We start from the raw sequence: 12,799 nt of genomic DNA on the forward strand, positions 1-12,799 counted from the left end.
GGGAAGGGGGGCTGCGTCCTGGGGGTCTCTGGGGAAGAGAGGCTGTGTGCTGGAGTCTCTGTTGGGAAGGGGGTCATGTTGCATGCGTGGGGGATCTGTTTGCAGGGGGGTCTACCTGCAGAGTGGGGCTGATGTTATTTGCATGGGTCTGCATGGTGTGGGGGGCTGTTGTCACGTACTGTGCAGGTCAGTGTGTGATGTCACTTGCGGTGGGGTGTGTGTAGGGAAGAATAGTGTGAGGGGACGAACAGGGGAGGGAATGAATGATGATGGAGATCTGAGGGATTGATATTACTTAACATGAGAATCTCTGCCTGATGGTGAGTCGGTCCTGTTGTGTGTTTTGTTTTTTACATAAAACTTTCTTATTAATATTATTGGGCGCACATGACGTCAGGTTGATGACTGACCTATGACCTCTGGGAGCAAAACTGCGTGATAATGTCTCCAGATCCCGGGCTTTATTCTCTCCTCGCACGCTATTCTGTTCAGTATTAGCCTGGTGGCCACTGGTGTCAGCCACTACTTGAGTTTTCTACATGATTTTTTCTGTTTTATTCTAGGTATTGTGGCTTTTCCCCATCCTGTGTCGCTCAGAGCAGTGACCTCCCTACAGATGTCATTTCATCACTGGACTTCTCTTCACCAAGTGCAATGCTTGTGCCTCACAATCCATGTGAGGACCCAAAGTGATGACACTGTGGGTGTCTGATAATGTCGGGTCCCTCCGCCTCCCCGGCCCCGTCGGGTCCCTCCGCCTCCCCGGCCCCGTCGGGTCCCTCCGCCTCCCCGGCCCCGTCGGGTCCCTCCGCCTCCCCGGCCCCGTCGGGTCCCTCCGCCTCCCCGGCCCCGTCGGGTCCCTCCGCCTCCCCGGCCCCGTCGGGTCCCTCCGCCTCCCCGGCCCCGTCGGGTCCCTCCGCCTCCCCGGCCCCGTCGGGTCCCTCCGCCTCCCCGGCCCCGTCGGGTCCCTCCGCCTCCCCGGCCCCGTCGGGTCCCTCCGCCTCCCCGGCCCCGTCGGGTCCCTCCGCCTCCCCGGCCCCGTCGGGTCCCTCCGCCTCCCCGGCCCCGTCGGGTCCCTCCGCCTCCCCGGCCCCGTCGGGTCCCTCCGCCTCCCCGGCCCCGTCAGGTCCCTATTTTTGCAGCTATAGCACAGGGGCTTTTGGTACAAAATGGGTTTTCTTTTTTGTCATTAATCTGTCTTTAATGTTTAATTTATTGTTTTGATTTCTTAATCTCTTTATTATTCATTTGTATGTATGCATATATTTATATATCTCTTCTTTATTTCTAACTATTTCACTTGTAATAAACTTGTTTGACAGCTATGAGTTGAGTTTTTACCCTTCGCCACGACAGCACCCCACATGAGAGAGAGGGATCCGCCCATAGGAACAGGAAACCTACAGAATAAAAGGAGGCGGTCCCCTCTCCTCCTCAGTTTAGGTTTCCTGTTCCTACAGGGACCCGGCTTACCTACAGATGAAGAGGATCCCTGGGCCATGCACCCGCCTGCGCCGGTTTCTGTGGGAACGGCAGGGGCTGCGGTACCAGAAGCAGCGGCGGGGGAGCCCCTGCTTGCAGCCTCCCCCCTCGTCTGGCCAAACATTCACGGTCCGGGTCCGGTCACCGTAGGTCCGGCCGGCACTGTGAGGACGCGCGCGCTGCAGCGGCCGGCTTAATAGCCTCTGGCTGCCGCATGGTGAGTGAGAGCGGCGCGTCTAACCCGGAAGTCGCGGGAGCACTTCCGGGTTGGTCCGGGGAGGCAGGAGAATGGGCGGCAGTTTTAAAAATGCAGCGCTAGCGTCGGGCCGGTGTGTGTGAAATGGCTTCACCGGCCGACGAAGCGCACCTGCCCGCAGTGCAACAGCGCTCTCCCAGCAGGGAGAGAAGCACGAGGAGCAGCACAAAGAGTGGTGGCCGACCTCCAGAGAAGAGTTCTACCACCAAACGAATTCCGCCTCCAGAACCGGTACCTGTCAGCTTCACTGGGTGAGTTTTTGAAAGAGTCTCTTCCTATATGCTGATATATGTTCCTCCTGTATCCTTCCTCTAGACTAAGAAAAGGACACACAAATCTAAGCATAAAGAGTGTGCTCTATGTACGCAGCCCCTCCCGGATGATTATGCCAAAAAACTGTGTGCGGAGTGTATCATGCAAACTCTACGGCAGGAAAATATCATGACTCCCTCAGATGTCAGAGCTATTATCCGAGAAGAGATGCAGGGTTTGGCGCAGACAAGTAGCGCCAGTACCCGTCAGCCTAGCAGGTCCCGGTCTCCGGTTAGTTCGGAGTCAGAGGGTGTATGTATTTCTTCAGACGAAGAGGGATCTCAGCCGAGCTCATCCGAGACTGAAGGGGACTTTGTCTTCCCAACAGTAATGTGGACAATTTAATAAAATCTGTCAGGAGCACGATGGGGTGCCCAGATGGGAAAGAAAAGAAATCAGCACAGGACATAATGTTTGCGGGGTTAGGACAGAGGAAACGTAGGTCCTTCCCCGTCATACAAACCATCAAAGATATTGTTAAAAAGGAGTGGGACAAGCAGAATAGAGGGTTTTTACCATCATCCTCTAAAAGGCGCTATCCCTTCAGCGATGAAGACCTAAACACCTGGTCAAAGGTGCCGAAAGTTGATGCTGCGGTAGCCTCCACAACCAAACAGTCGGTCCTACCAGTGGAGGATTCAGGGGTCCTGACAGACCCGCTGGACCGTAAAGCAGAAGCTTTACTAAAGAGGTCATGGGAAGTCAATACGGGGGCATTCAGGCCCGCCATATCTAGTACCTGTACTGCAAGATCTCTACTAGTATGGACGGAGCAATTGGAGGAACAGATTAGAGGCAAAACTTCGAGGGAATCTATCCTGCTGAAATTGCCTCAAATTAAAGAAGCAGTAGCATTCCTAGCTGATGCCTCAGTGGACTCGCTACGTCTTGCAGCCAGGTCAGCCGGCCTAGTCAACACAGCCCGGCGTGCACTCTGGCTAAAGAATTGGAAGGGGGACGCACAAGCTAAAGCGAAACTTTGTGCGATTCCCTGTCAGGGTGAGTTTCTTTTTGGGAAGACGCTGGATGAACTCCTGAATAAAGCAGGTGAAAGGAAGAAAGGCTTCCCTAACCAATATCTCCCATCCTACAGGAGAGCCTTCAGGAGACGCCCCTTTACTAGGAACAAGCCGCTTGAACAAAGAGAGCGATGGGAGTCGAAGGACCCAAAGCAAAAAGGTGCCTTTTTTAGCGGGTCCCATAATCCGAGACGTAAATACCGCTAACCAGGAAGTAGGCGGCAGATTAAAATTTTTTCTTCCCCAATGGGAACAGATAACATCCAGCCAGTGGATTCTGGACATTGTGCAATACGGCCTTAAATTAGAATTTGATCGAATCCCTTGGGATTCCTTCATAATAACATCTCCAAAAGGTCAGGACCAACAGAGGGCTCTAGAAATAGAGATCCTATCTCTTCTATCTAAAAAAGTCCTGATAGAAGTTCCCCAGGATCAAAAAGGGAAAGGGTTCTACTCCCCTTTATTCCTGATTAATAAACCAGATGGTTCATTTAGAACCATCATAAATCTTAAAAAATTAAATTCTTTCCTGCGTAATCATACCTTCAAAATGGAATCCATTAGTTCTACCATAAAACTCTTATTCCCTAGGTGTGTCATGGCCGGAATAGACTTAAAGGACGCCTATTACCATCTTCCCATACATGCCGAACATCAGCAGTACCTAAGGGTAGCAGTCACCCTGGAGGGAAAGGTTCGTCACTTTCAGTATGTTGCAATGCCATTTGGGCTTTCTATGGCTCCCCGCGTCTTCACTAAGGTGATACTAGAAGTGATGGCTCATCTACGCCAACGAGATACCTTGATAATACCCTACCTAGATGACTTTCTAGTGGTAAGAAGCTCTGCACTTCAATGTAAAACTCGTTTATCTAATACGATCTCGTCCCTACAGGAGTTAGGTTGGATCGTCAACTTCGAAAAATCTCGGCTGAATCCAGAAACCGTTCAGACATTTCTAGGAATCCAGCTAGACTCCGTAAGTCAGAAATGCTTTCTTCCTCAGTCAAAGAGGTTGACTATACAATCAAAGGTATCAGACGCAATACGCAAACCCTACATGACACTAAGAAAGGCCATGTCCTTACTGGGGTCATTATCATCATGTATCCCTGCTGTACCTTGGGCACAATTCCATACCCGTCAATTGCAGTATGAAGTATTGTCGGCTCAGGGGAAAGACGGTTATCTAGAAAGTAGAATAACTCTTTCCAGTAATGTCTTAGAATCACTATCCTGGTGGCTAGACATGGACCACCTATCACGGGGTGTGCCATGGATAATAGACCCGTCTAAAATAATTACCACCGACGCCAGCCCTATTGGGTGGGGAGCACATATGGAAGACAATCTGGCCCAAAATACTTGGGATCAGACAGAATTAATATGTTCCTCCAACTGGAAGGAGTTAAAAGCAATAGAATGTGCCTTATATCATTTTCTTCCGCAGATTCATGGAACAAATGTAAGAATTTACTCAGACAATTCCACCGCAGTGGCATACTTGAACCGTCAGGGTGGTACAAAGTCAGGAAGTCTGATGACCATAGCTGCAAACATCTTTCAGCTGGCAGAGGCTCATCTAACATCCTTAACAGCCCTGCACATCAAAGGTGTAGAGAACATCAGGGCAGACTACCTCAGCAGAAACGAGTTGCGTCAAGGAGAATGGACCTTAAACAAATCCATATTCAGAAGGATAACAGAAGCATGGGGGATACCACAAATCGACCTATTTGCCACAAGAGACAACCGGCAAGTACAAAGGTTCGCTTCCCTGAACACCAGGGATCACCCAGATATGTTGGACTCTCTCCACCATCCTTGGCGGTTCAGACTGGCATATGCCTTTCCTCCAATGTCTCTGATTCCTCTAGTGATCAGAAAGATCAGGAGGGAACAGGCAAGAGTAATCCTCATTGCACCATTCTGGCCGAAAAGGCCATGGTTCTCTTGTCTCCAGACCATGTGCCTATGCGATCCTTGGATTCTCCCATCAGACAAGGAGCTGCTGTACCAAGGCCCCTTTTTCCACCCGCAAGTGAAAGGTCTTCACTTGACGGCGTGGAATTTGAGAGGCAACTATTAAGTTCCAGAGGGTTCTCAACAGAACTAGTAAACACCCTCTTATTGAGCAGGAAAAGATCTACCACCCTAATATATAGTAGGGTATGGAATAAATTTTTAGACTTCTACACGGTACCGTTCACTAAGCAAGTTCCACTCACACCTATCCTAGAGTTCTTGCAAAAAGGCCGAGAGTTAGGACTATCTGTAAATACCTTAAGAGTTCAGGTCTCGGCATTAGGAGCCCTATATGGATGCAATATAGCAGCTAATAGGTGGATCTCCAGATTCATAAAATCTTGTGAACGTAGTAAACCGGTCCATATTCCCCGTCTACCTCCGTGGGATTTAAATCTAGTATTAGAGGCCTTAATAAGCTCTCCATTTGAACCATTAGATTCAATACCTTTAAAAATCCTAACATATAAAGTAGCCTTACTAGTAGCCCTAACCTCAGCTAGACGGGTTAGTGACATCCAGGCCCTATCAGTAGACCCACCTTTCTTACTGATATTTCATGATCGGATAGTCCTGAAACCAGACCCCTCATACCTCCCTAAGGTAGCGTCCACCTACCACAGGTCACAAGAAATATTTCTCCCTTCCTTTTTTGATTCACCTGTAACTCCAGAACAACATAAGTTCCACACCTTAGATGTCAGAAGAGCCATCCTGACTTATATAGAAAGGTGTCAGACATGGAGGGAGAGTAGGGCTCTGTTTATCTCCTTTCAGGGCCACAAGAAAGGACATGGGGTCACGAGAGCTACCATATCTCGGTGGATCAGAGATGCTATCTGCTTGGCCTATACGTCAAAAGGCGAGATTCCTCCAGTGGGTATAAAAGCGCACTCAACACGAGCCATGGCTTCCTCCTGGGCGGAACAAGCAGATGTACCGATCCATTTAATATGTAAGGCTGCAACTTGGTCTACACCTTCTACCTTCTACAACCATTATAGACTTGATCTGTCCACGTCTTCTGATCTGACCTTTGGTAGAGCTGTTCTTAATACAGTAATCCCACCCAAATAATGACTCTCTGAAAATCTCTCATGTGGGGTGCTGTCGTGGCGAAGGGTAAAAAGCCGGATTACGTACCGGTAATGCTCTTTTAATGAGTCCACGACAGCACCCATGTATTACCCTCCCTAAATTATGCACAGCTCTTTCCTTTAAGGTCACAAATAATGGTTGTATAGAGTTAAGAAATTTATGTGACTGAATAAGAATGAATACTAACACTTTTGCGGTTCCCTTTTTATACTCTGTAACTAAACTGAGGAGGAGAGGGGACCGCCTCCTTTTATTCTGTAGGTTTCCTGTTCCTATGGGCGGATCCCTCTCTCTCATGTGGGGTGCTGTCGTGGACTCATTAAAAGAGCATTACCGGTACGTAATCCGGCTTTTCATTTCTATAATTCTTAAGCGCTGGGTGGTATTAGTGGAGGGTAACGCAGTTGGATCTGTATCAGGCTGAGTTACACATTGCAGGTTATTGGGGAAACGATCTGTAGGGACGTCCTCACCAGTAGACCAGACCCGCACTTCCATGTAGCCCATACAGCCGGACTAGCTGTATGTTTTTTTTTTTTTTTTTTTTTTTTTAAGTCCATAATTGTTTTTTCTTTAAAATACATAAGCTGGTTTTCTATGAGGGTTTCACTGCTGCTGGTACTGATGGGACTGGCTGTGACATTTTCCAGAGGAACAATGTATCTCTGGAATGTTAGGCAATATTCACATTTTAATTTTTTTGTACTAATGGTTTACAAAATTCTGACGACCTGTGACACAGCTGGAATGAATATGTCGAATGTATTTGTCTTGCTCTATCAATTAAGGAATGTTTCCCTTAGACCTCCTGGAGACTTCACAACCCTGGATCAGACCTAAATCACAGGACAATAAAACCTCACTCTCCTCATCTATGAACTGCTGCAATATTTCTGGCCACAACTGTTTCCCCCTCCCATATTGATAGTTCTGCATCACTTGTCTTATTTATGGCCAGTTCTGTATAATATGTGACTCTTCACATTTTATCTCGCTTTTGTTAGCATAAAAATCTGATGAGGGCAATCCTGTAAATGTCGGCTGCCCTCAGAGCAATGTTCTTCTATCAGGCCGGGCAGATCTGTATTCAGCTGCAATGTGACTGAGATCAGATGGGTGTGAGCAGAAAACATAGGATGCCGTACGGCTCATCAGTGCGACATTTATAAAGATACAATTCTGTAACATGGAAAACTGGAAATGGTCCTGTAAGATTAATAAAAACTGGGCTAATACACCAATGAGAAGTGGGAACAAATCGTGGATCCGTTCTGGATGAGAGTGGGAGCGCTTTCTGTATCCACTGCTGTAAGCCTCCTCCTATACTGAGCCAGATAAAGACCGGAGGAGACTCCCAAGACGCTGGCTGCAATCATTGTTACACTTCTCCTGTAAAAGGGTATCAACCACTAATGATTCTCAAATTTTAAAATTTATTTATTTTTTTTAATAGAAAAATTTAGACAATTACCATATACTGTTTATTTACCACCCTTGTGCAGCATGCTGTAATAACCTGATGCATGCTGCCAGTAATGAAGCATGGTTCAGAGTGCCCTAATTCAGCCTCTTCTCTACTGGGAATTATTGTTGGGGGAGTGACATGAGGAGAGCATCAAATGAAGGTTGTGGTGGAGGTGACATAGTTGATCTGGCCCGTTACGTGCCTACATGAAACACGTTCCTCTGGTGCATGCAGTCCACGGGATGTTGTGCACCATATCCTAGGCATGAGCACCGCTGGATGGATTGTGAGGCAAGAACATGTGCAGACGGTGTTTGGATGGCTGAGAGCGCCTCTAGTTCCTTCCAATGGGTCCACTGCTGAAAGCGCAGTTTTCACCTGAGGACCGTGGGCATCTTTCTACCACCTCACCCCCTTGCAAATCGGCCAAGCAGTATCAGCCCAAAGTCATGAAGCAGTCTCTTCTGATTTTTTTTTTTTTTTTAACATTTTCTTAACCTGAGCACCACCTGCATCTGAGTTCTAAGTACGAGCTGCAGTAGAGTAGACACCTTAAAAAACATGACAGATGTGAGCTTTCCTCCTGCTCCCTCTTCTGCTGCGGTCTTGACCTCTTCATCCAGCTCACGAGCAACAGCCTACCCGCAAAGACAGGATGTGACCGCACCACCACCAGCAGTGTCACCAAGCATCTCCACCCTGTCCCATGGAAGTGTTCATCTCTCCATCACCCAAACCCCATAAAGAGGAAATACCCCACTACCCGCCCACAGGCCCTGGTCCTGAATAACAGCATTTACCAATTCCTGGCCTTTGAAACACTGCCATTCCAGCTGATGGAGAAAAACCATTTAAAAAAAAGATGGTGGTGGCTGTTGCGAAGTACGTGGCTCTCATCCACCACTAATGTTTCAAGTTGGCCATCCCTGCCCAGCACACACATGTTGCAACCAAAATCAGGTGTGCACTGTGCAACGCCATCAGTGGCACGGTCCAGATAACTACCGATACGTGGACCAGTAAGTATTGGCAGGGACGTTACATCTCCCTATCTGCACACTGGGTAAATGTGGCAGCTGGGACAGAGGAGGAAGGCGTCCAAGCGCATGTCCTACATCTATTGTTGGACATTGCTCTGCCCATGTGGCCTACTTCACTTACTCCATCACCTAGCAGTAAGACTAGCACCTGCAACTTCAACACAGCCAGGGGGGAAAGACAGTAGGCTGTTCTCAAACTCATCATTTTGGGGGACAAGTTCCATACTGCGCAAGAGCTGTGGACAAGGCATAAACGAGACTGATGAGTGGTTGGTGCCGCTGGACCTAAATCCAGACCTGGTGGTGTGCAATAACGGGCGGAATCTGGTAACAGCTCTAGGCCTAGCTGGTTTGACCACATCCCTTGCCTGGCACACAAGTCAAGTTTGGTGGTGCAAATCTTTCTTAAAAATTACCATATGTGAGAGGTCGTCTGTGCACGATTATGGCGTTCACACCCTGCAGCTGCTCGACGGTCTGCGCTGCAGCTTCACTTCTACCTTCTCGATCAGCGCCTCATATGTGACATCAACAAGGTGGAACTCAAAAGGTGAATACGCTGTAGAGGCTGTGCGAGCAGAAGCAATACTGGAGTTTCAGCTGCAGCACGCACGGGCGAGTAGCTCTGTGGAACAACACTTCACCATGTCGTGAACACAACAGGGTGGCACTCAAAGTAGCTCACGGGCATCACTGGAGCATGGCAGGGAGGACATAGACCATACACCTCCCACAGAGGACAGTTTGTCTTTGCCTCTGGGCAGCCTGGCATGAATTATTATTATTTATATAGCATAATTAATTCCATGGTGCTGTACATGAGAAAGGGGTTACATACAGGGTTATAGATATCATTTACAGTGAACAAATTTACAATGACAGACGGGTACAGAGGGGAGAGGACCCTGTCCTTGCGGATTTATGTTCTATGGGATAATGGGGAAGAGACAGAAGGTCGGGGGTGCAGCAGCTCTGGTGGTGGGGAGGCGGCAGAATGGTTATTGCAGGCTGTAGGCTTTCCTGAAGAGATGGGTTTTCAGGTTCTGTCTGAAGGATCCGAGGGTGGTGGCACTGGTGGCTAATCAGACGTGCTGAGGTGTTGAATTCCAGAGGATGGGGGATATTGGGGAGAAATCTTGGAGGCGGTTGTGTGAGGAATGAATAAGTGTGGAGGAGAGTAGGAGGTTCTTGGGAGGATCGAAGATTACGTGAGGGAAGATATTGGGAGAATAGTTCAGAGATATAGGGAGGGGACAGGTTGTGGATGGCTTTGTAGGTGAGTGTTAGTAGTTTGAATTGGATTCGTTGGGGAATTGGGAGCCAGTGGAGGGATTTGCAGAGGGGAGGAGAGAGGTGGATTAGCCGGGCAGCAGAGTTGAGGACAGACTGGAGTGGTGCAAGAGAGTTAGCAGGGAGGCCACAGAGGAGGGTGTTGCAGTAGTCGAGGCGAGAGATGATGAGGGCATGCACAAGCGTTTTAGTAGATTGAGGGCAGAGGAAGGGACGGATTCTGGCAATATGTTTGAGTTGGAGGCGACAGGAGGTGGCAAGAGTTTGAACATGCGGTTTGATGGACAGGGCAGAGTCGAGAGTTAGGCCGGCGTCACACTAGCGAGTTTTACGAATGTATGAGAGGTGTAGAAAATACGGATTGCACACGGTACAATGATTCTCTATGGCCAAGCTCCTATCTGCCGTATTTTATAGATCCGTATTATACGGTCTTTTACGGCCGTAGAAAATCGCAGCATGCTGCGTTTGTCAGCGTATTGCGCAAAAAAAAATCGACAATGAAAGTCTATGGGGGCGAGAAAAATACGGATTACACACGGACCAACAGTGTGACTTGCGAGAAATACGCAGCGGTGTTCTATAGAAAAGCCGGCAATTCAGTGCGGTGTACCGCAGCACCGCCGCCTCTCTGTAGTCAACACAACGCTCTGCCGGGTTAGATGTACGCAGGCGCCGTTTTTGTCCCTTACGCAAGCGCTGTACACAAGCTCCGGATATGGGGCCGTGTGCGCAAGCGCCGATCTGCCGACTCACACAGCAGTGTGAGTGTCTCCTGCGCAGGCGCCGGCGTCCCCTGGAACTTCCGGTCACATGACCGGCTGGGGTATCTGATAAAACGCCGGGCACCATGCATTAAACTGAGCCGCTCCACTGCCAAGACACAGGACTGTGTCGGCCTCCTCCACTACGCCACCAACGCTTGCCCCTTGCCTGCACGAACAACAGAAACGTGAGACTCCAGCGCTATCAGCAGATAAGTTTTGCACCACTAGGTTAAGTTATTTTAGACTGAACTACTATCTTTTCCAATAGGGAAGGTTTTCCTCTATCCACTGGCAACATACCCTAGCACACAGGGAGGTTACCTCTACGGATATTTGCCAGAACATATGTGGTCCTCTATATGCATACTTAACACAGGTACCTATTTATGACACGCATGTGCTTGGTTACTATCCCCTATATAAGACATGACCCCACATGTATCCTCCCTTCTGCTCTGCCCACAGCACTATACCTTTATGTTCCCTGGGGGACGCGTCAAAATATACAGGACGAATTTGTTGCTCATTTCACCTACAGGATAGGTATTACCATGACTTTGTATGTTTCACAGTCAAGTCAATATATACAGTTGTGCCTCATTCTCATATATATGTGCATATATTTCAGCCACAAGTTTCGTTCCAGCCGCAGATACGGCTTTTGTGCAGGGGCATACGCTATCTTGCATACTAACTGGGTCAGTATCTCCATTTTATGCCATTCACTTGGGATTGTTGTATCCAGGCACTAGGAAGAGAACACTATACTATCTAGTCATTATTTGTACTACTATATAACCCTATGAGGTTTGTTCAGGTCCTCTACCTGGTGGACATAGGATTTTAGCTGTTACCTCACGCTATGTTGTTCTTTTCAGGTTATATTGCCATATCACTCTTTCTGACTCATCAAAAAGTAAAGGGTCCTTCTCTATATGCAGCAGAGTTCCAACAGGGTATGTTCTTCCTCCAATAATGTTTAGCGATACTTCAATATATTTTCTCCTTGGAACTTCCCGGCATCGTACAGCACGATCTTTTAGTACTTATCTTTACAGAATATGTCTGATCAAAGGCAGCTACATGATATGGATTTTTGCCCCTATGTATAATTGTATATATGTATATATTTACTTGTTTGTAATACTGTTTTGTTCTTTACTTATTACAGCGATATTGTGAACAAGGCCACGGGTTGGCCGAAACGTCAATTCGCCTAAATATCTTTTCACCGATTCAAATCAAATAAACTTACTTGTTTATGCTTTTGAAAACCAAATGAGTGCAGTGATTTTCTTCTGACTTTATCAGTGCGGTGTACAGTTAAATCTCACTGACAGGTTAGAATAGAATAGCTAAAATAAATGTCTATACATAGTATAGGGATATATATATATATATATATATATATATATATATATATATATATATGTCAGTGAGACACACACACACACACACATATATATATATATTAATATTCCATGCAGCGCTAGATAGCAGAAAAGCCGGTAATTCAATTGCCGGATTTTCCTATCTCCTTCCCCAACCCGACATGATATGAGACATGGTTACATACAGTAAACCATCTCATATCTCTTCTTTTATTACACATTCCTCTTTAGTAATGTAAGAAGTGTCTTGGTGTAAAATTTGGGGGCTCTATCTATTAAATTAAAGGGTAAAATCGCGGAAAACATTGTCGTGGGCTCCCACGCAATTTTCTCCGCCAGAGTGGGAAAGCCAGTGACTGAGGGCAGATATTAATAGCCTGGAGAGGGACCATGGTTATTGCCACCCCCCCCCCCCCTCCAAGCTTAAAACATCTGCCCCCAGCCACCCCAGAAAAGGTACATCTGGAAGATGCGCCTATTCTGGCATGTAGCCTCTCTCTTCCCACTCCCGTGTAGCGGTGGGATATGGGGTAATGAAGGGTTAATGTCACCTTGCTATTGTAAGGTGACATTAAGCCAGATTAATAATGGAGAGGCTTCAATTATGACACCTATCCATTATTAATCCAATTGTATGAAATGGTTAATAAA

General features: G+C 47.5%; 1 long non-coding RNA gene across 1 annotated transcript; it reads left to right on the forward strand.

Annotated features, from left to right (window-relative positions):
- Positions 1-11,308: 11,308 nt before the first annotated feature.
- Positions 11,309-12,016, forward strand: LOC138664004 (uncharacterized). The gene is made up of 3 exons (XR_011318276.1): positions 11,309-11,455; positions 11,636-11,713; positions 11,929-12,016. It is a non-coding gene; the product is annotated as an uncharacterized lncRNA (long non-coding RNA).
- The last annotated feature ends 783 nt before the right edge of the window (positions 12,017-12,799 follow it).

The sequence above is a fragment of the Ranitomeya imitator genome, chromosome 2, assembly GCF_032444005.1.
Source record: "Ranitomeya imitator isolate aRanImi1 chromosome 2, aRanImi1.pri, whole genome shotgun sequence".
NCBI lineage: Eukaryota > Metazoa > Chordata > Amphibia > Anura > Dendrobatidae > Ranitomeya > Ranitomeya imitator.